The 22,812-nt window shown below is 37.1% G+C and overlaps 1 protein-coding gene across 1 annotated transcript in view; it reads left to right on the top strand.

Annotated features, from left to right (window-relative positions):
- The window catches only part of LOC129437737 (leucine-rich repeat and fibronectin type III domain-containing protein 1-like protein), a 150,745-nt gene that overhangs the window by 45,817 nt on the left and 82,116 nt on the right, over window positions 1-22,812 (top strand). The window contains exon 2 of the mRNA XM_055196032.2: window positions 15,472-15,677. The gene's annotated coding sequence lies outside the window, so the exon portion shown is untranslated. The remainder of the gene's footprint in view (window positions 1-15,471; window positions 15,678-22,812) is intronic.

Below are 22,812 nucleotides of genomic sequence, written 5' to 3'. Positions count from 1 at the left end.
CAATCACGCTTCTAGAGCAAAACAGAGCAGTTAAAAAGCGTAAACGCGAAATATCAGCCGTTCCTTCATGTTGCATGAGTGACTCCGGGCAGGCCTGCCGCCACAGCAGCAAGCAGGCTCCTGATTTGTTATGGCGGCACAAATTGATGTCAAAGTTCTAATTTTTTGGGTGTCAGACAACATGATCTCACAAAGTTCCGTGGGATAGTCACTGAATTTTTTGCTAATTTTTCCGTGGCATTCTCACGGATCTCTGCATTTTTCCGTGGCATTCTCACAGATTGGTTACTCAACTGCTTTTTCCTATTTTCAAACCATTGTCGCTTCGGTTTAGGGTTAGATTTGGTGTTTGTGTTAGTATGTCACTTTATCTATTGGTTTATACTATTTTTTTCTGATGTATTCTTTTATATTTTCTAAACTTTAAATAATTGTCGCCTGGCGTTAGGGTTAGAGTTGGGTTTGGGTGGGGATGTCATTTTATGTGAATCTAACTCTAAACCCAAGCAACAATGGTAAGAAAATAGGACAAAACTTTTGAGTAACGATCCATGAGAAGGCCACGGAAAAGAAAGTCCATGGCAGGGCCACTGAAAATGGGGAGACCCGTGAGAATGCCACGAAAAAACGAGCAAAAATTTGAGATTAGGTTGCATCAGACGCTAATTCTACTGCGCTAAACACCTCATTCATGCCGTGAGACCTCCAGACTCGCGTAAACGCGTCTTTACATTAACTTAACATTGAAATCATTTGTGTCAAACGCTCTATTCGTGTTTGGTGTAAACGCAGCACCATAGCCCATGAATAGACAATGTATATGTAAACATGTTAAAGAACATGCAAAAGAGCAAACACCTTGAACAGCTGTTGACTTTGGTTACATGGTGGAATATTGTACATCATGCTAGTTATTTTGGCAAAAATGGCATGTGACCAAATTCAAGATTATTTAGGGCAGAAGTGGGTTACTCATAACCGGACTGTATTGGGTCTATAGTCAGCGTCTTGGTTATTGCTTGCTGGGTTGTTTCAAAAATATTTACAGAGGATTAAGAGATTTGTCAGGTTTCTTAGGCAATGACATCACTATAGTCCGCTTAGTCATTCAAAAAGCCTGCAGAAAATCCGTGAAAAGCTATGCTGTTATAACTCTTTTAATGTCTGTAGAACCTGTAAATGCAACACAAGATTTTAATTTCACAGTTTCTCTGTTAACGGCATAAATGTAGACTTACTTTTACTTCTGTTTGTGACATTTATTATTTACACACGAAAACATGCACACGAACAAAACTGCGAAAAGGCCGGATATGGCATTTACATATAACGTGAAATCTGGGTAATGGGCAAAAATCTATCTGTTCTGATCTAGCTTTAGCCATTTATGATCTTTCCCCAATAAAGATAACTTTTTATTATTTTATTTTTTAAATCTTACACATTTACATGACCTTAAACGTTCATAAATAATTTATCATAAATAAACCTTTTAGGTAACAGTTGGACGTAAAAAAAAAGTTAAATGCTGTTTCATTTGCATGTGGTTACAGACTGGATGGAAAAATAAAGACTTACACTCTGATCTCATGGAAAGTCACACTAAATTTTATTAATTTATTTGTGTCCATTGCACAAAATTCAGCTTTTTTTCGTGCCTTGAGCACAAAGGTCTTTTTCGTGACACTCTATAAATATATTATATTTTTTATAAATAGTTTTTGTGTCCGTTGCACAACTTTCTTTTTTGTTTCATTTTATGTATTGTTTTCTCTATGTTTTTTTTTCCTATGTTCTTACCATTGTCACTTGGGGTTGGGGTTAGTATCACTTTCTGTTACATTGTACACATCCAAATCCCAACTCTAACCCCAACTCCAGACGAGAATAGTTTAAAAAGTGGAAGAAAAATATGTAGAAACCACTACATAAAAGTGCATCCGAAACCCCAAACGACAATGATTTAAAATAAGGGAAAAGATGAGAAAACAATGCATTAAATGTCACGAAAAAGACAAAAAGCTGCATTTCGTGCCATGGACACAAATAAATTAATCAAATTTTGCATGCATAACATGACTTTCTGTGAGATCATACTGCGGATTTATAAATAAATACATATAGGTTGTAAGCAGTTTTAATATATGATATCTCGATAAGAGATAAAATGCATGCTTCGTGAATCGCAATAGCTGACAGATTAGTTGGTTAAATTTTTAAACAATATTTTTTCCCACACATCGCTGTGTGAAGAGAATGATGAAAGGTCTATGTGGGATATATTTTCTCCTCTTCTGTCTTGAGGGTCTCTGTGCGGTGACCCTTAATATCTCATATCCTTTGAGTGACAAAAGAAAAACCCTTTGCCATCACAGTCCATAATGTCTGTGTCTCTTCTCTGCTTCTGTGGTATCCTGGATGCTTTTCCCTCTAACATCAGCTGGTTTCATCTTTCAGACATGTTATATAAAATGAGACGTTAGGAGGTTGTTGGAAATGTTTAGAGGCCTTTTTGAAATCTACACTGTGTTAAATGGGTCGTCGTTTTAAAAACGTGCTTAATGTGGTAAGATCTAAATGAAGATAATGTACAGCCAGGCGGTCTGGCACAAAATAAACCACAACTGACTTCCTTATTTAGCAATAAAGACTTGCTTACTTTATGTTGTCCTGCTTACATTACATAAACACTTGATAAAAAACACATACAGTATACATACAAATGGATTATTGACTATAGCTTCCACCTGGCTCTAGCTTTATTTTTGGGGGGTTATAAGTATGTTCACTCAACACTGCACTTTATTTTACAATGCAAAACTATGGCAAAAATGATTTACATTATTCACTGTATAACTACAGTGTATAGTGCTGGACCTCTGTACTACTTTTTTGTATGTTTCCACAGCCATTTTTGACAGCCTGACAAGGATGGCTGTCCACCTGTACATGTACGGCAAAGGTTTGAGTATGATCTTAATTCCTGCGGCTGTCATTCATTCTGTCTGTTTTTTGCTAGTTTCTCAGGCTTTTTCACTGCGTCCACTCTCAATCTTGACTAGAAGCACAGCTTCGATTATGGAAGCAGAGCACTTATGCTTATAATAGGTGATGTTGAAGAGTTAAGTAGTGTTTTTGCAATGCAATTCAATGCCTTAAAAAACTCTACCGTTTTTACGTCTACCGTAAAAAGCTTTTTCTGTTACCACAACATAAAAAATTATATGTGCTGTCAGAGCCTAAACTATAATTCATTTCTTGTGCAAAGGTAGTCGATCAGATCAGATCTTTCGGTTTTCAGAAAGTGCCTATTGTTCTTAGTATGTGCGATAATCAGACAGTCGATGGGTGTGCTGTCGGACTCAACAAAACTTATTTGAGTTTCATGTCTAATGTAAAGTTATGTTTCCTCTTCATTATTTTACTAAAAAAGCCAGAATTCAACCAACAGTGAAGATCTGAGCTTGTTACAGCATGAAAAGTATAATTTTGTGGATTTTGCAACCCCTTCACTGCGGTATCACACCATTATATACTTCTCGGGTGACTATTTAGCCATTATCAGAGAAACGTCTTTGCGTGGCCACACGCTGTCTCATTAGCATTTACACGTTGATCCCTGCACTTTTAAGCTCTCGTGCCGGATCTTCGTACAACTGTGCTGTTCTGCGGTGGTATGTGATAAAGGGATTTGTGAATGATGGCTTCTAATAGGAGAGACCATTAGGAGTGTGCTGTGGTCTCCTCACAGCAATGATGAGGGGCTTGATGGAGGGGGGGTTCATTTAACAGTCTCTCTCCAAGCCTCCATTAGCATGACGACTCGCAGCCTGTCTTTACAGTACAGTTACAAACATTGACGCTTTTCCCTGTTATTATAAAGTGCATTTATACAGAATAAACTACACAGAATGATAAATTATGCATGCATACACATGGATCTTGCAATATGGTTCATAAAATTTGTGCAAGCTGATGCTAAAAACTATTCCTATTTCTGTGAATTCCAAAGTTGGAGTTTGGTGAACTATGACCTTCAAATTCATATCACATAAAGATGTGTGACCAATAGATGATTGATATGTCTCTTTAGGTGGAAGAGACACTGAAAATAACAGTGTTACACAATCCTGTTTTGTACAATGAAAACAAAAGCAATAATAATTTAAAATTCATGGTGTGAATACATAAACAACACTTACTGTAGGCGCGTGGTATCATATCCAATAGAAATTTTGCACACTGAAAGCCTATCCTGACTGTAGCATTAGTCTATTATTCCTATTTTCGTAATGTTCCACATATACAGTATGTGTCTACTTTTAAATAGTATAGATTTATACATTAACAATGACTTAAAATAGTAAGATTCAATAATAGTATTTGAAATAGTAAAAAATCAATGAAAGGATGACTGAAAGAACATGAAGTATGACTCCGGGCCAGATCCACACTGGATCCGTCTGCTGCCTGGGTATATGAATAAAACATTTTTATTTACAAACAAAAAATAAATCTAACGTTGAGTCCCGAAGTGGCATTTGTGTTTGTTTTGAAAACATTTTTAGTTAACTTTACATAGCATAACAGGAAAAATGGATTTCAGGGGAATAGAGAGGTGTAGAGGAAGCAAGCCTTTAGCAGTATGTGCTTAGTAAAACGGGAGATAGAAAATAGAAAAACGAATGCCACCAGCATTTAAGCATTTCTACACAAACATTCGCTGAGTCATCCGTAAGCCCATCGCAGTCGACTGTGAGGTGATTTCGCTCCGGTTCTCCCCTGGTATTATGAAACGTGACCACCTGCTGGCTTGCTGCCTTTAGCCTTATTCCCCACGCTACATAAGGACTTGTTTATTTTTCCTACAGTGGAACTGTTTTTACGAAACACGTTTTACAATTACTGTGTGCCAAGGGATAAGGCTAAACTCAAAGACATGGGCAGGCAGTCACAACTCCAGCTAAATATAGAGTAAATGATTAGCTGCGCGAGGAGGGAGCTTGGGCTCGGATAGTGGAGGAAAGCAGCTGCTCAATTACAAGAAGAAACGCTCTCCTCTGAGGTTTAGAAAAAGAAGAAAACACAAAACCTTACAGATACTAAGAAGTCTCTCTACAATGAATTTGAAGACATTCGCAGTCTTTACAAAGTAAATGCTTAATATGTTTATAATACCGAGCTGCAGTTTATAGCTCTAAAACCTAGAATAGACTTAACAAAAAGCTTTCATACAAAGCGACTTGCAATGTTTTTTATTTTATTTTAATTAGGGGTGCACGGTTAAATGCCGATATACACTAATAATCATGGGCGATAACTATTCTAAATCGCATAGCCGATATTATTCACAGCGATTTCACGTACTACAGCTTTTGATCAGTAAGTCCTTATCGATCTGAAATCACTGTTAGTTTGAGTCGTTTAAAACATGCATTTGAAAAAGCAACACTTGTCAAACATAAATATTAAACATTTTCTTTATTATCATGAAAATACCTGAAAAGGTTTGAAGAACAATAATAATATTATTAAGCCATTTCCTGGAGCTACATAGCCATAGATATGTATAACAAAGGCTAGGTGTCTCGCCTGCGCTGCTGGCCAATTCAGTGAAACGTCCGCATTTGGCGGCCATCTTACCACAGGCGGCTCGCTTACTCGTAGCATTCAGTTTTAATGGTGCAGGTAATTTTAAATGACCATAATTTGCTTAATTTTCTACCGATTTTCAAACGATTTGGTTTGTTATAAATGTCAGAAATGTACCTATGACACTGCATACTTATACAAAAAAAAAATCATGAAAACATGATTAAAGCATCCAGAATTATAGCTACGTTAATAACGTTTGTAAGAAACCAAACCGTTTGAAAATTAGTAAATTTTTTTGCAAGTTATGGTCATTTAAAAGGACCTCCACCATTAAAACTCAATGCTATGAGTGAGCGAGCTGCCTGTGGTAAGATGGCCGCCAGGTGATGATGTTAGAGACTCCGCCGTAACACATCTAGCCTTTATATATATCTATGGTTATAGCTGCGTGTGTATGGTTCTTCGTCTGCCGCGCATATTGAGTTTCTACACGAGAGCGCCCTCTGGCTTTTGGATGTAGCGGCATGCACCGTAATTCATTGAGAAGCATAGCAAACATCATCGGTATATTGGTGCACCCCTAATTTTAATCAGTATTTGTGTTTTCTGGAAATCAAACCCACAATCTTTGTTTGTTAGTGGTAAAATTAGGTCTATGGTAAATATGTTTGGTTGTTCAAAATCAATTACACACAGTCCTGCCTCAAACATGGATTTTAAAGAGCTAAATTTTTTTTTTTTACATCATTTGCTATCAACCTACAGAAACCTACAACCACCACAAGTATTTGAGTTCATGGGCTTCACGAATAGTATGACTACATCTACACTGTCAGAAAAAAGGTGCAAAAGTTGTCATTTGGGATGTTATCTTTAAAACGGTCCTAATATGTAATATTTTGGTCCAGATATGTACCTTTGAGCTACCAGTATGTACTAATGTGTACCCACTGACCACTTTTGTACCTTCTTGTACCATTTGTTAAAAGTGTACTTATACATAAACATTTGAGAAATGACTGTGTGTACTTATTCTGTAACAGAATTTACATGATTGAGGAGATCAGATGCAAAAGCCCCTAAACGCCACATCTGTCAAAAATGAGATATTAACCGAATGCTCTCGACACAATTATATGTTTATCAATACCTTCAAGTCTGCTTAATCCTGTCTTTAGGCCATTCAGAACTACCGGTTTGTTAGCACAATCTATTAGAGGAGACATTTTATGAGACTGTTTAGATGTAAAATAAGTCCCCAGAGTACAGATTAAGGAGCCTGAATGACCCATTTTTTCCACATGCTTGCAGAGAATGGTTTGCAAAACTAAGTTACTGGGTTGTCATTTTTTACATTTTCTAGGTTGATAGAAGAACTGGGGACCCATTTATAGCACGTAAACATGGAAAAGTCAGATAAGAATCTTATAAAATGCTTGGTTATAAGAAAACATGTCAGATGCACTTATATGGTTTTGCATCTGAGCTCTTCATATAGGCTAATTAACCACACACCATATTTGTCTCATAATGTAAATATAACACCACTATTCTTAAAACCCATTAAGAATTCTTCAGACAACCTGATGTCATACAGTACCTTAATAGCTCTATTGAAATGTAGGTAAAATGTTCTCTTATGTAAGCCTTTTTTCTTCTATCCACTTATATCCCATTAAAACCTCTCCGATAAGAACCAAGCTATCTTATCTGACCAACGTTATGCGTATTACATGCCTCTTATCAACCACAGCCCGCCTGCTGCCTGGAACCCAAATAAATGAGAAAGAGTATAGCAATAACAATGGACTTTTCAAATGCTGAGTTGAGCATTATGAGTGCTTTTATCGTGGCCTATTTGAAAGTGCTGCTGTAAGTTAAGGCAGAACTTTTGTGTTAAGAACATTATCCTAAACTATGCCGAGAATACTAAACTGTAAAAAATTATTTGCTGCCTTAAATTTTTTTGTTGAATCAACTCAACAGATTTACAAGTCATGTCAACTTACTATCATTTATCTTGACAAGGGATGTGTTGATACAACTTATATATTATGTCATTTCAGTTACTGCCTGTATGCCCCTCTTACACTTATATTTGTTTTAATATATTGAATATAATATTAAAGGGGCAGTGAATCAAAAACATCAATTTTAACTTGATATTTTGTTATATAAGAGGTCATCATACTTAAATAAACATCCTGCAAGCTTCAGATTTTAAAACGTCCTTGTTACTGAAATATAAGTTTTTGGCACCAAAGCAAGAAAACGGTCGGTTCAGGAATGTGCCGAAATGTGACGTCAGATTGGAATTTAAACACCTCCTTCTGCAGTGTCTCAACAATCAGTAAACATGTCTTTAAAGATTGCCAAATGTAACCAAAATGACTTTTAAATAATTTTTTAAGGAGAGACTTTTATTTTGACGTGGTGATCTGTGACTGTGATTAAAAGCACCATTAATATTGGATCTGACAGGAATAGCACAGCAATATTATGTGAGTAAAACATTTTAGTAAGTTACTACGTTTCACTATTGCTTTGTTAGAGATTGCTTGATATGTCCTGATTGTAACATAATGTGTTTAAATATGTATGTTTGACTGTTTTAAAGCAACACTTTGTAGTTTCCATGTAAAAATGACTTACAGCTCCGCCGTGTGGTTAAAAAACGCAACAGTGCCTGGTATCAGACACTCTTCTGTAGGCAGGGGGAGGGGCAGGGCTGTGTTTCCTACCCTCCACCACCACTTTCAGAGTGTGCTTGTAGCAGCTAGGAGGTTGCTCAGGTTGCAGCAACTGTACAATTTGTCCAGTTAAAAGTTGTTCTATCACTGAAATAATTTTAGAGACATTATTTAAAGGTAAAAAAAACTACATAGTGTTGCTTTAATTTACTAAAAATTTTAAAGGATAAATAAAGCAACACTCTGATGCCCGCTTACTGTGTTGCATACAGTAATTTAGGCAAGTTGCGTTTGAAAGGTCCAACACTCAAGAAAGCTTTTTATGATATTACTGTTTGTAACGTTACGTGTATGTAAGAGCAACCTCACAAGCACAATAGAAATTAGCCGCAGTTTAGTTTCTGATGCGCGCTTATTGTGTATACGGTAATTTAGTCACGGCAAAGTTTTGTTTCTACTTTACGATACGTATTGTCATTTATCTGTATCACCTTTAGCACCCAGAATCTTTTGTGGCTCAAACATAATGTTTTTAAAACATTTCCCCACATGTAATGACGGGAAATGAAACTATCCAATCGTAGAAGTGAGCGTTTACTACCAGGTCTTCAATGCTGCCCGCCCCTTCAAACGAACCATTTCTCCAGTTGCAGTTTTTATTGCAATTTGCCAACTGAAAGAAAACTGCATGTATAGTGAAGAAGTGTTTTTAGGGCGCATCCTAATTCGAAGGCTTCGACTTTGAAGGCAGGACTAGGTCTGTGACCATTTCTTACCATTCGCAGAACATTTTGGCCTGATGGTAAAAAAGTGCTGTATCGGTACAATTTTCCAGGTGGATTTGACAAAGAAAGCTAGTTTTCTGTCTGTCATGCATTATCATGTATAAAACTTGTATATGTACAAAAGTAATTGCTACCTACAGCCATTGTGATTGCTTTCAAAAGTAGTGTGCAGAGTTCAGAGCATGCATGTGTGCAAACACACACAATAACAGCAGATGACACAACTACACGCACACTTACACACACTCTCTTCCCCACCTACCGCTGTATTGACCCAGCATCTAATGGACTAGTTTGGAGGGAGGACCATGTCTCCACAAGTCTCTTAAAGAAGACAGAACTTCCCAAGTCATAGTGGACCAATTCAGATGAGGCTTAAAGTGTGGGTGGGCGCTGACAAACCCTAAATATCTAAGTCAAACAGGGATCATTATCTCGGCTTAATGCACTCTCGGCTTGGTGCTCTCCCACCATTATTTCCTTGGAGAGACTTGAGTGCCATGTTTACTCGCCAATTACCGCTATTTTCTGTCGTTGGAGGACGAATCCTCTCAATTATAGATTTTCTCACATTTCATAAAGGGAGAAATGTAAATGCAGTGTGCCTGGATGCAGACCATAAAGCATTCTGCTTAAATCAAAGCAGCCTGGCATCACAAACCGAGCCCACGTCCCTACTGAGGGATTCCGTGCGATTTCTAGAATGCACGTCGGTTGGGCGTAAGTTTGGAAGAGTTAGAATAAGCATTGCTAAGTGGGCTGAACAGAGACACTAAACTGAGATTTTTATTTAAAAAAAGAGCAACTTTTGGCGTAAACAATTTCATATTCAAGAAGGATGTTAAGATATGGCAAGACATGACAACCACTGAGTTTTATAGGACCAACATGCTAGGAATCGTCATTGTCGACGAAGTCCATTTAACTTATAAATGGTAAGTGGTTTATAAATATCATATTGTCATTATCCCATACTGTGGTTGTCACAGTGCCAAATGTGTTGCTTTTCAATATCAATATACAATATACAATATATTTCAGCTACGTGCACACGAACCGATAAAAGTTCTTTACGTTTGATTTGATGCCGCTCTACGTATGTCATCTGGTATAATTGAAATGATTGGCTATGAGCTACGTACAGAAGCATTTGATAGACATTAGTAGCGCCCAATAAACGGCTCTGGGCATTTGTAAACCACGGTTGGTTTGCGGATCATCCAATAATAGTTTTATTTATTTATTTTATTTAATAATAAAAGATAATGCATTTCAAACTTAACCAGTCATATTAATAAGTACATATGCATATAAATAAATGTATATAATACGTAGGCTATAGAAGTATTATACTTCATACAATAATAGTTAGATCATCCAATAGTTTTCTTTATTTAATGTAGCCTACTTATAAAAGACAATGAATTTCAAACTGAAGTTACTGAACCAATCATATTTTTAGTAATATAAGTACATATGCATATACATTTATATAATACTTATAGAAGTAGTTTTTTTTTAACACAGTGCCTCGCCCTCGACCAATCTGACTCCTTCACGCGACTGACTGCTGTAACTTTCATTCTCTTAATCTACTCTATAAAACAAAAAAAAGGACAAAAAGCTCATATTGTCCTTGTGCATATAGACGAATTAGATAAATTTATACTTTTAATTCACACTTGAGCTATAGCCTACCGAGGTTGTGGAGGCTCAACACCAGCGGAGGGTTTAACTGGGGCCAGCACTCCCGTGCCTTATCAGTGCATATCTTAATGCGCGCCTACAGTTTATATAAAAAAACAAAGATGCTGCAGCCAATGAGAAGCCGGCGGGGGCTGGCTGCAGGATGACTCAAACTCCTCGCGCATGTTTTATCAGACAATAACTACTCAAGATTTTGCATAAGTATAATTTTTGGGGAAATTAGAGCAGGATTCTGGATTAAGATTTTGCTTCAGTATAATTTTCGGGACAATTAGAGCAAAATTTGGGATTCGGGACAGCAGCTTAGATTTCGGGACTGTCCCGCATTTTTCGGGACGTCTGGTCACCCTACCTTTAAGTGTGATTCATGGCTCGCCTTGGGTACTGATCACACTGTTGGGGCTTATTTCTGAGTTAACAACCTGTTGCCTATACATTATCCCTTACCATAAACACTTCCCTATCCATAGAAAATATTACCACAGTAGCCAATAGCCAAGTGGGCTGTCTGTAGACATATTGCACAATAGTGGTGTGGGTGACCCAAGTTGATCCTTTACCTGTACTCCTCTCTCTGACCATGTATAATTTCCTTCATTTGTCAAGGCCAAAATATTCGTATAACAAGAATGTAATATAATGAGTCAATCATGAAGACATGGTCATCCTATGGTTACTAATGTTCCTTATTCATGTATATCAGCTGACGTCACTCACTTGTCTTCTGCCATTTTGAGTACCTGAAGTGGTTGCAAAAGAAGCTATGCCTTCAATATGTTGTGAGCATCAAAATCGCTATTTTACAACAACAAGAAGGCTTGACATGATACTTTGCTTGAAGTATCACCTCTGTCTCTACATGTGAACTCGAGCATTGAGAACATTGTTTGTGTACACAGATTATAATAAAATAAAGGTTTTGAACAACTGACTTTGGTTGTTTTGGCGTCCGCTCGCCACCATCTTGCCAGTCAAGATTTATTGATCTCCGAATGTGGCGTAAGGAGGTAGGAGAGTAAAGATGGATAGCTCCTAAAGCATAGTTCTATATAAATGCACGGATAATTCGTTGTTTTGTCGCAAGTGAAAAACAATATTGACCTTCTAGTTGAAAAAGCAGCCTCATATGAGATTCATTCATTCATTCGCATTCCGAAATCGATTCTTTATGTCTGGCAAAGATGGCGAGCGGACACCTTAACAGACAAAGTCAGTTGTTCAAAACCTTTCTTTTTAGTAAACTCTGTGTACACAAACAATGTTCTCAATGCTCGAGTTTGAGCAAAGTTTCATGTTGTGTCAAGCCTTCTTAGTGTTGTAAAAATAGTGGTAGTTCGGTAGCAGTGGATAGGGGCTGGAAGAACGCATCAGGGAACGAGTAGGCATCACACCCTAACCAAGATATTTTTTTAAAGTAGCGTTTCTTTTCATCACAGTTGAGGTGCGAAATGTTGTCTTTCGTAGCCATTTTCCGTATCCGTAAAAATCATAGACAGTAAAAGATAAGAAATCCGTAAATCGTAGCAAGCTAGCCAATGCTTGTCATTAGCCTACTGGTACTCGGTAGGTACTCAAGATGGCGGCAGGCAACTGAAATGACGGAAAAGGTCACATGACTGATATTCATGAATAGTCAACATGGGGAACCATCAAAATGACACCAGTGTTACTGTAAACCCAAAAGTAACTTTTCAAACAGCGTCCGCTCGAATGTAAAGAGAAACTAACAGGAAAAAATGTTCCTCGTCTCCAAAACAGCCGAGTACAGCAGTTAATAAACAGATAAGTGCTGCGTGAGTAATGGAACGATCAAACAGCGCTGTGACACCTCACTGGAATATTAGACTCACATCTTTGGATGCTGAGCCTCGACAAAACTGGCGGATAACACAGAGTCACTTAAACCAGGCCAAAAGTGAGTCAGAGGTTTGACAAAGCATCGTCTGTTCTCCCCAGGCAGCTGGGCTCATTCTGACGACGCACTGGGGAAGAGCAGCCATGTACATAGACACTAATCTGAGCCCTGTATCATACTACGGAGGGGAAGGAGTGTGAGAAAAGGAGTGAGAGAGAGAGAGAGAGAGAGAGAGAGAGAGAGCTTTGTCATCTAAAGCTGGTATGTTGAGAGGATACAGCAGCTTTAGAGTCAGCATGTAGTCTTACTCCTGGAGACATTACTTTTGGAGATAAGATCAATGATGAACATGTTTTTGCTTGTATGAATACAACATGACTGCAGATTTTCCCAACGGCTATGACACAGCACAATAGAAGTAGTTTTGCAGGAACAATACTGTATGTGCAGATGACTGCTTATGCGCACAATCACATGATATCTGAATAAGAGGATTTTGTGGGCTTGGCTTTCGTCCCAGTAAGGGACATAACTGTCTAATTAAGAACTTCTAATGAGGTTTAAAGAGTGGAAAGATCATGAGAGTTAAGGGAAAAAGAGAGGCTTAAATGAATCAAACGTGTGTAAAAAGAAAATCCATAAGACACAATAGAAAATGGCTTTTTTATTTATTTCTGCTCACAAACCAGACAGTGTTTTAAAACAACTCTCAATTTTGAAACGATTTGGACTTGTTTACCATGCACATGCATACTGTACACATGCTGGGTGAAGTTTACATACACACAAAAACACATGTCCAGATAATATTCAAGATAAAATAAATAAATAAAGATATATATTTTGCATTGAAATCATTAGGACTTTTATTGTGACATTATTTTTGTGATAACTGAAAAGTTTAACCCGTTAAGCCGACAATCCTACTGTACAACCTGAGCCTAGGGTGGACCTGATTTGTATTTTTTGTTGTTGTTTATCATGTATATTTTGTCCAAGAACAGTGTTGGAATGCTTGATTCTGATTGGCAGGTCGCGACATTTGCAGGTTTGTTATTCCCAGATAGCAACCGCTTAAAACTAAAAACACTCAGTAACGCGGATGCTGCAAATCATTTTGACAGTACAGTTTAATATTACATTTTTTTAAGAATATGTATTTTAATAACATACACTCACCTAAAGGATTATTAGGAACACCTGTTCAATTTCTCATTAATGCAATTATTTAATCAACCAATCACATGACAGTTGCTTCAATGCATTTAGGGGTGTGGTCCTGGTCAAGACAATCTCCTGAACTCCAAACTGAATGTCAGAATGGGAAAGAAAGGTGATTTAAGCAATTTTGAGCGTGGCATGGTTGTTGCTGCCAGACGAGCCTGTCTGAGTATTTCACAATCTGCTCAGTTACTGGGATTTTCACGCACAACCATTTCTAGGGTTTACAAAGAATGGTGTGAAAAGGGAAAAACATCCAGTATGCGGCAGTCCAAGAATAATAGTAATGGCAAAAACCTGCAAAAAAATGTGTTTGTATTTAATGATTCTCAAAAGTTTGTTACAGTATTTTTACAGTACAGTATATGTCACAAAAAAATGATGCCTACTTTTAGGGACACTACACTATTCCTCTGGGTCAAAAAGGGTAAAACCCAGCTGTTGCGTTAAATTATCGCAGAAAATGATTTGATCCAACAATGAGTTTAAAAAAACTCATTATTTTCGTTTAAAAAGGTTAAAGGTCATGTTTAGTTAGTGTGTAATGTTGCTGTAATAGCATAAATAATACCTGCAAAATGATAAAGCTCAAAGTTCACTGCCAGGCGATATATATTTTCTTTAACTAAAGTCTCCTTTCAAAGCCTACAGCGAACGGCCGGTTTGGACTACAACCCTCTACTTCCTAAAGCTAAGCTGCTGTCGAATCACAACACACTAAATAAACTACACAATCAGAACTCGTACGTATTTCTGAAGGAGGGACTTCAAAGAACAAAGAAAATATCAGCCCGTTTTTGGGACAGTGAAAACAGCGCTATACAGATAAATGCATATATGGTAAATTGTGTGAAAAATACTGTGTTTTTTTACACACAAAACATGAACACATGTTATATGTGCACTGTAAACACAATCAAAGCTTTAGGAAAACACAGGAAGAATGGGACCTTTAAATTACACCCCATCGGGTTGAGTTCAACCCTTTTTGACCCAACGCTGGGCTGAAAATAAACCAGCATTTTTAGAGTGTATGATTTATGCATAAGGGCCAGAAACATATTTCTTTTCTGTGAAATCTGACCTTGACATGTCCTTGAGGTCTTGTGCCTGACAAACAAAATTTGCAATGTAATCAAAATTTTCCACAGAAGTCCCACTGTAAGACCTCCCTAAAACAAGTGGTGCACGCAAAAGAAAAGCATCGTGTAAGCTTTAGTTTGTGGCACAGATTTAAGAAATAAAAAGAACAAAGTGTAATTGTGCTTTAGTCCGGGGGGAGAAATATAACCCCAATCGCTACAGGCATTAAAAAAGGCTTAAAATAATAACTAGGATTTGTTTCCAAACAGAATAGAGCTAAATATATTGTGCACGGCAGCTATTATCAAGAGTGATGTGGGAAGTCGAAACGGCACGACACTTCTGGGTTGTTATTAATGTCCTTCTTCTTGTTGCTTTCGATTAATCTTTTGTTTTACGAGTTTAAAAAAATACTGCATATGTGCTGTCAAGCTCCTGTTTTCTTTTTGAAAAGGCAATGACCTTCTTGTCCCAACAGGCTAAGAATGGAGACAGACATTCTTTGTTTCTCATGTAAATGGTTCTCCTTTCACAGGTGGATGGAGATCCAAAATCGGCAGTGCTGTCAGTCTTGGCTCTGAACGCCAGATACTCTCATGTTACTGGACCGATGCCCCCCGTCTTCGCTCCACGCCAACCTGTCCACATGTAGCAGCTCGAGCCTACATCTATCTTCAGCTCAGACGCCGCCGGTGGAGCCTTCATGAGCATCTCCAGCCATTCTTCGCTTCTCAGATAGAGGTACGGATCGAATATCACTGCAGTCACCATCCACCTGATCGATTTTATTGGTCTGTAAGATTAGCACAACTGAAATTGTTGTTGATCGTCTAAATAGTAAAAACTAAATCAGATTGAATTAGTTGCGTTGATGTGATACACAAACATCATACACAATGCACAGTATTCATCACTTTGAAAACAAATTAATCGAAACAAATTAATTCCTCGCAAAATGATGAGAACAGTCGGTTCTAAAGATCACATTTGGAAACTGAATCAGAAATGGGTTGCAATGCGAGAAAAGCTTTACATTCTTCAGGATTATTCTTTTTTATATGCTTTGTTTATAATTTACATATTTCTCAGGGTATCCGAAGATGATTTTGTGGTTCAGAGCGCATCAATGTCAAGCATTGTTTTCTTGGCGTCTAATCATCTAGAAATGGTGCGTTTACATAATCAAGTTGTAAGGCACACCAGCTCTCCACACATGATTCAATTTAGATTTGACTCAGCGCATAATGTTGTTTACGATTTGCAATATCATGGACAAAAAGACAAGGAATTGCTGTTAGACTCTACTTTGCCATTAGAATAGTGGGAAAAGCTAATAAAAAAACATCCTACCCAGCTCATATTCTTATATAACGGTTTTTATCTTTTATATTTGCGTGTTGCAAAAGAGGCATGTGTAATATTAATCTGGAACTGTTGGCTAATTTTCATATTTTTTATTACATATTATTTCACAGCTGTTTCTTTGCCACAGTCATTAGTCATAGCTTATATTTAGAGACACAAATATTAATATCTTAGCTGTTATAGTCTTAAAAGGAGATACAGTATAATAAACAGCACAGATCTGAAACTTTCTGCCCGGCACAACCAAGACGTTGCACCTGGTACATCAAGGTCACAGCTATAGTCAGAGGTCATCTAAAGGGAAAACTTGATGCTGCAGTCAGGAAGTATACATGTCCTGCCACGCTCTAGCGCACATCATGCCTGGTTTAATTTGAGGTCCTTTAAAGAACCAATACACTAGAGGGTTTTTCATAGCTGGCTCATGAGGCCTGTTGGGTAACAGACAGCATTTCAATAGCAGCAGACTGTAAATGTCGCATCTATAGACCATAACAGCATTTATTTTTGGATTGAAATGACCTGAATGCCACAGACGCACATAAAGAGGATGTGACATTACCTGAAAGTTGCTCTATTTATGTCCCTCCATGGAGAGATGATGATGTAAGAGGTTTTCAAGACAAGAGGTGACTTTAAAGCAGTGTTTCTCAAACTTTTTCAGCCCAAGGACCACTTTATCTTTCAATTTTTTTCTGAGGACCACCTAACAGAATCTTACTCTAACACGCCCCCAAAAAACAACAAAATAGGAAGGATAAGCTAAATTTACGTTTAATATGCAACTGTTTCAAGTCAAAAACTACTTTTTTAAACACAAATGCAATGCTATGTTCAGAAATTACTATATGAATTTTATTTCATTTAAAAAAGTAAATGTGAAATGAGTTACAGCTTAATATGAACAACAAACTGCACATGTGAAAAAAAAATGCAATTAAACATATTATAACAGCCTAGGTCCCACTTAATGTCATTCCAATGAGCCCTTAGTTTAAAACTGAGGTGGTGGGTATATGAAGTATATGGTTGTAACTATGGTAACAATAAAATGCTAAAAAAATTTTCCCCTTAATGTCCAAAATCACTGAAATTACAGGGATTTTACACATGAAACAAAAACTAGTACATTACAAACCTAATATATCTGTGGATTTCAGTTGACGTTTGATCCTTCTTTTGACTCCTCTTTGGTTTAGGCACCGATCCATTTTTACGTTATTAAAACAGAATGGCAAGAACTGATATCACAGTTTTGCAAGTGAATTAAAAATCTACTTAAATAAGTGACAATTGTATAAACACTTGCCTAGTTTAGGTCATCTTTTGGTGGACCACTGGGGAGGTTTGGCAGACCACTAGTGGTCCGCGGACCACACTTTGAGAATTACTGCTTTAAAGGGACACTCCACTTTTTTTGAAAATATACTCATTTTTCAGCTCCCCTAGAGTTAAACATTTGATTTTTACCATTTTGGAATCCATTCAGCTGGTCTGGCGCTACCACTTTTAGCATAGCTTAGCATAATTCATTGAATCTGATTAGACCATTAGCATTGCGCTAAAAAAATAACCAAAGCGCTTCGATATTTTTCCTATTTAAAGGACAAGTTCTGTATTTTACACTTAAAGCCCTGTTTTCAGATTGTTTATGATGAAATAGAATGGTTTTGACTGAAATTTGGACATATGATGCTGGCCCACAAATTTCTGGTTCTGTTGTATCAGCCCCCACCTCTACAATGGCTGCATAGGTGCACTGGAACAATCCTTAAACTTTCGTTTACAAAGATGTGAAACTCACAGAGTGGTCAGGGGTGTTCACTGATATGCTCACGCAAAAATTGCTGCAAAATATGCTTTCCAACAGGTGTTTTAGCATTCGTTGTAAACTTGTGGACCTATTTTTCCAAACGCCTCACACCCGTATATACTTCCATTGAGAGCTTGAATAATAGACACTCCAGCCCAGTTGGTGGCGATAATCCGCCTTTGCAAGAATACAAACAACGTTCCCGGCGCAGAGTAATACCGTACCTCACAGCACATCTAATACAAGTCAATGGAGTTGGACAAAACTACGATAAAACCATTGTAGAGGTGGGAGGTGATACAACAAACAGCTGAAAATTCTCGGGCAAGCATCATATCTCCAAATTTCAGTCAAAACCGTTCTATTTCATCATAAACAATCTGAAAACAGGGCTTTAAGTCTAAAATACCGAACTTGTCCTTTAAAACTTAACTCTGTAGTTACATTGTGTACTAAGGCTGCTGCGTAATATCATTGTGCCTCCTGCAGCCATGTTACGGCAGCAAAGTTCTTGATTATTTCCCCAGAATGAGAGTATAGTTCCTAGTCATATCTGCCTAGAAAATCGCAACTTTTAATTTTCTGTCGGTCTTAGTACACAATCTAACTACAGAAGAGTCAAGTTTTAAACAGGAAAAATAGATTCTCCAATTGACTGACATATGTACAGTGGGTTCAAGGTTAAAAACTAGCTAACCTGCACATCAGGGCTATGTAGCAATGCAGCGAATGAATAGCAGGGGTATAAAGAGCTGTCTATGTTAACCAGCAGTAATGTGTCAAGACCACATCTGCCAGCCTGACCTTATTCAGCATGTAGCTCTTCACACGTTCCTCCTGTCGCTATAGAGGAGGGCAATGACGGCATCTGGAGAGCGTGGGTGGTAAACCATTTCATGGTCATTCGGCCTATACGGCTGGAAACGGACTGATATTATATCGTTCACAGAGTGAGAAGGGTTATCTCAGAAAAGAGCAGCCCGCAAATCAAACCCGGCCAAGTTTATTTTCCTGAGGGCATCCATGTGCCACAGCACTAATTAAGGCAAATATCAGCAGAACGCCCAGCAGAGTTTAATCATTCAAGAGCAGAAGATTTGCATCCGCTGGTTACGTATTCCTTATGTTGAATCTTGCTATCAAAATGGTATGCAATGAAGAGCGAAACCACAAGAACGCAGACTGAATGTAGAAGAGAGGATGTCGGTGGGATTAATACATGTCTTCAAATTGAATATTTGCTTTAGATACACAATTAATGTTATCTTTTCCCCACCAATGACGAGTTACCTCGTGCCTTAAGAGAAAATGCTTGCTTGCCAATAATGAGTTTTTCCGTCAATCCTTATCTCCGCTATTATAGGAAGTATTCCCTCAGGGCAAACAGTTCAAACTCTGTGTATGTTTGCTCTGAATCAGATATCTATCAAAATTCCTTCACAAAAATACAATTATCTCAGCTTTTTGGCCAATTTTTTTTTTTTTTTAAGAAACCTATCCATATATGAGCGGTGATAAAAAGAGAACAAATGAAGGTAGTATGAAATGTTTTTTTTTTTTTTTTTTTTTTGTTGAAAGCAGAAAGTCTGTTCTTTCATTTGATATATTATGTTTATATTTAAAGAAGGACATTTTCTGGAAGGCATTATATTTTTGTGAAAATCATAAAAATGCTGGCGCTAGCAAGCAACTTTAAAAAAAAAGCTGGCGGGGAAAGAGTTAAAGTAAGGGTTGTTTATTTGCTTATCATTAAATATACACCAGTTGCTGGCCTAGAGTCTATAGCTATCCATTTTTATTCGAGATGGCATCAATTTGTTTGTCTTTTTCGTTTGAGTTTCTTGCATATTGTCTGTACTACTTTAAAGTCACAATAAAATTTAAATCAACAAACTTTTTGGATATTGTGCTTTTTTACAAATCAATGTGCCCTCATAACAAATATGCAAATCTCCTCTGCTCCTCGAAACTCACTACGCACAACCGGCGCAACGTCATAGAATGTCTCTAAACAGGTTCACCTCCACTTTTGGCGGAAAACAAACTAGACCTCCCATTGACTTCCATACAAAATAGCGGAATAAAGCAACGTTCGTACACACAGGCGTAAATAACTTATGAAATCACTCAGATTAAACATGTGGAGTAATTATCTGTCCACCCTGCCTGCCATAGAGCGTGAAATATACATTAACACACTTAATTTGGTCATTATAAAAACATGTCTCTTTCATTCTCACAGCGTCAAGTTTGTGTAACAACGCTCCCTATTGGCCAGAGGTGTCTTACCTGGACATTTACTCGTACCTCATCGAGTCAACAGGGAAGACAGTAAACGATTTTACTTCGTATTTGAAAGTTACTTTGTATTTATATTATGTCTTTATATTTAGAGTAATGAGTGCACTTTTCCGTCGAGTCATACAACTAACTAGCTTAGCGATATTTCCAGCAATCACTGGATAGCGTTGTTACACAAATTTGACGCTGGGAGAATGAAAGGGACATGTTTTTATATTGACCAAATTAAATGTGTTAATGTATCTTTCGTGCTCTATGGCAGACAGGGTGGACAGATAATTACTCAACATGTTTAATCTGAGTGATTTCATAAGTTATATACGCCTGCCAGCTGTGTACAAACGTTGCTTTGTTCCGCTATTTTGTATGGAAGTCAATGGGAAGTCTGGTTTGTTTTCCCCCCAAAAGGGGCGTTGACGAAATTTACAGTCAAGTTCCCGGATGTGCCGGTAGTCCGTATCTCTTTTCTTACTTCCTGTCACTGGGTATGGCAGGTGGGCGGGGCCCAGTACAAGATTGCAGTGTTTAGCAAATAGCAACATGACCCAACTTCAAACGATCCAATAAATTCTTGATGGACGAACTTAAGTCCAGCCCCAACTTTTGGTTCATTTTACACTAAATTTTTTTTTTCATTGAATTTAATATTTTTTTTTTTTAAGGTAAGTGGTTGCAATCAATTTATTTAAGCTACATTAAACAGAAGTTTTATATTTTATGTTACTTTACTAATCAACCAAACAATTTTTTTTGCCTTTATTTAGACAGTATAAGCGTAGACAGGAAAGAGATAGGGAAGCAGGACCTCAGAGACGGGAAACCTTGGGTCGCCATGAGCAAACTGGTGCTATGTGTCAGTACACTAACCACTGGGCTATTGGTGCCGACAACTGCTTTATATTTTATAATAAGTCCCAAACTGCAAATTGTAAAGAGCTAAACCAAGAGAACATACTGCAGACTGAACTCAGAACAGAGTATTTTGGAATGGCAGAATCGCTAAGCATCTTAAAATGGATTATTTACTTGCGGTTTGGAGTTTGACTTCAAGACCTTGAAAAATGAATCACACAAACTGGGTCGGATTAAATTATCGCAGCCTTTATGATGAAACAGTCGAGTTGATATAATTACCATTCGGTATAGACGCTTCATGTTTGAGCACACTTATATAAGTAATCAATCATAACAATGGTTTGCTTCTTGCAGTGATTTTCTCACTATGCAAAGTCCTTGAACTCATTCGACAGTGATTTCAAAATGAAATTTGAATAGAGAATAGGTTTTGAATGAGATGCAATAATATAATTCACACTAGTTTGGAACAGGTGTACACAGCTTTAGTCCGTTGTGTATGTGCAAGTTACAAAAAAAATCTGTAATAGAATTTATATTAATAGTGTCATTTTGTGAGTTGTTGATATACCTACAGTGTTATCTTCAAGCAGGAGAGTAACCACCATGAGATATTGAGGGAAAACCATTGATATTCAATGTAATGGATGTTTTGGTTTTTCTTTTCTGGTGATTAATCATAAACGTTTTCATTTGGTTCTTCCAATCATGAATGTTTGGTTGTATTAATGAAGATAAGTTTTTTTTTTGACAAAGACTTTTGAAAAGTTATGTCTTATTCATGTCATTATTGTGTTATCTCACAGTCTGAGCATATGCTAGTGCTGCAAACTGACAAAATTATCTTTTTACAAAAATTTACAATTCTGTTGACCTTCTTTTCCAATAAACTTTTACAAAATACCAAAATTCACCCAAAAATGAAAATTCTGTCATCATTTTCTCACCTGTATAAACCTGTATAAATTTCTTTGAACACGAAGAAGAAATTTTAAGGAATGTTCGTAATAATCAAACCATTTGTGAGCCCCATTCACTTCCATAGTTTTTTTTTCTTACTATGGAAAGGAATGGGCCCATCAACATTCATTAAAGTATCTTCCTTTGGGTTCATTAGAACAAAGAAATTGATACGTGTTTGTAACAACATGAGAGTGAGTAAATGATGACAGAATTTTCATTTTTGGGTGAACTATCCCTTTAAGGAACACTCTTGCACTAGAAGCACCATATTTGGCTAAATGGTTCCATAAAGAACCTTTTTTTAAATCAGTTTATTGAACTTTTACAAAAATATCAGGATACACATACAGGAAAATCCTGAAAAAATATTTTACCCCCAGAGAGCAAAATGAAAAAGACAACTGTATTAAAGTATAATTAAACAAACTAAATAAAACATAAAAATATTTGTAATAAAATAGTTATAATAAAAAACCGTAATGCATATTGTAAAACAAAGAACATCAAGCCTAATGTCTTGAGTATAGAATATATATTGGAGCGTTAAAGTTTGGACAATTGGACCGTTTATCAAATAAA

The sequence above is a fragment of the Misgurnus anguillicaudatus genome, chromosome 24 (genome assembly GCF_027580225.2).
Source record: "Misgurnus anguillicaudatus chromosome 24, ASM2758022v2, whole genome shotgun sequence".
In the NCBI taxonomy this organism is placed as follows: domain Eukaryota; kingdom Metazoa; phylum Chordata; class Actinopteri; order Cypriniformes; family Cobitidae; genus Misgurnus; species Misgurnus anguillicaudatus.
This window is presented reverse-complemented; position numbering and strand designations above follow the sequence as displayed.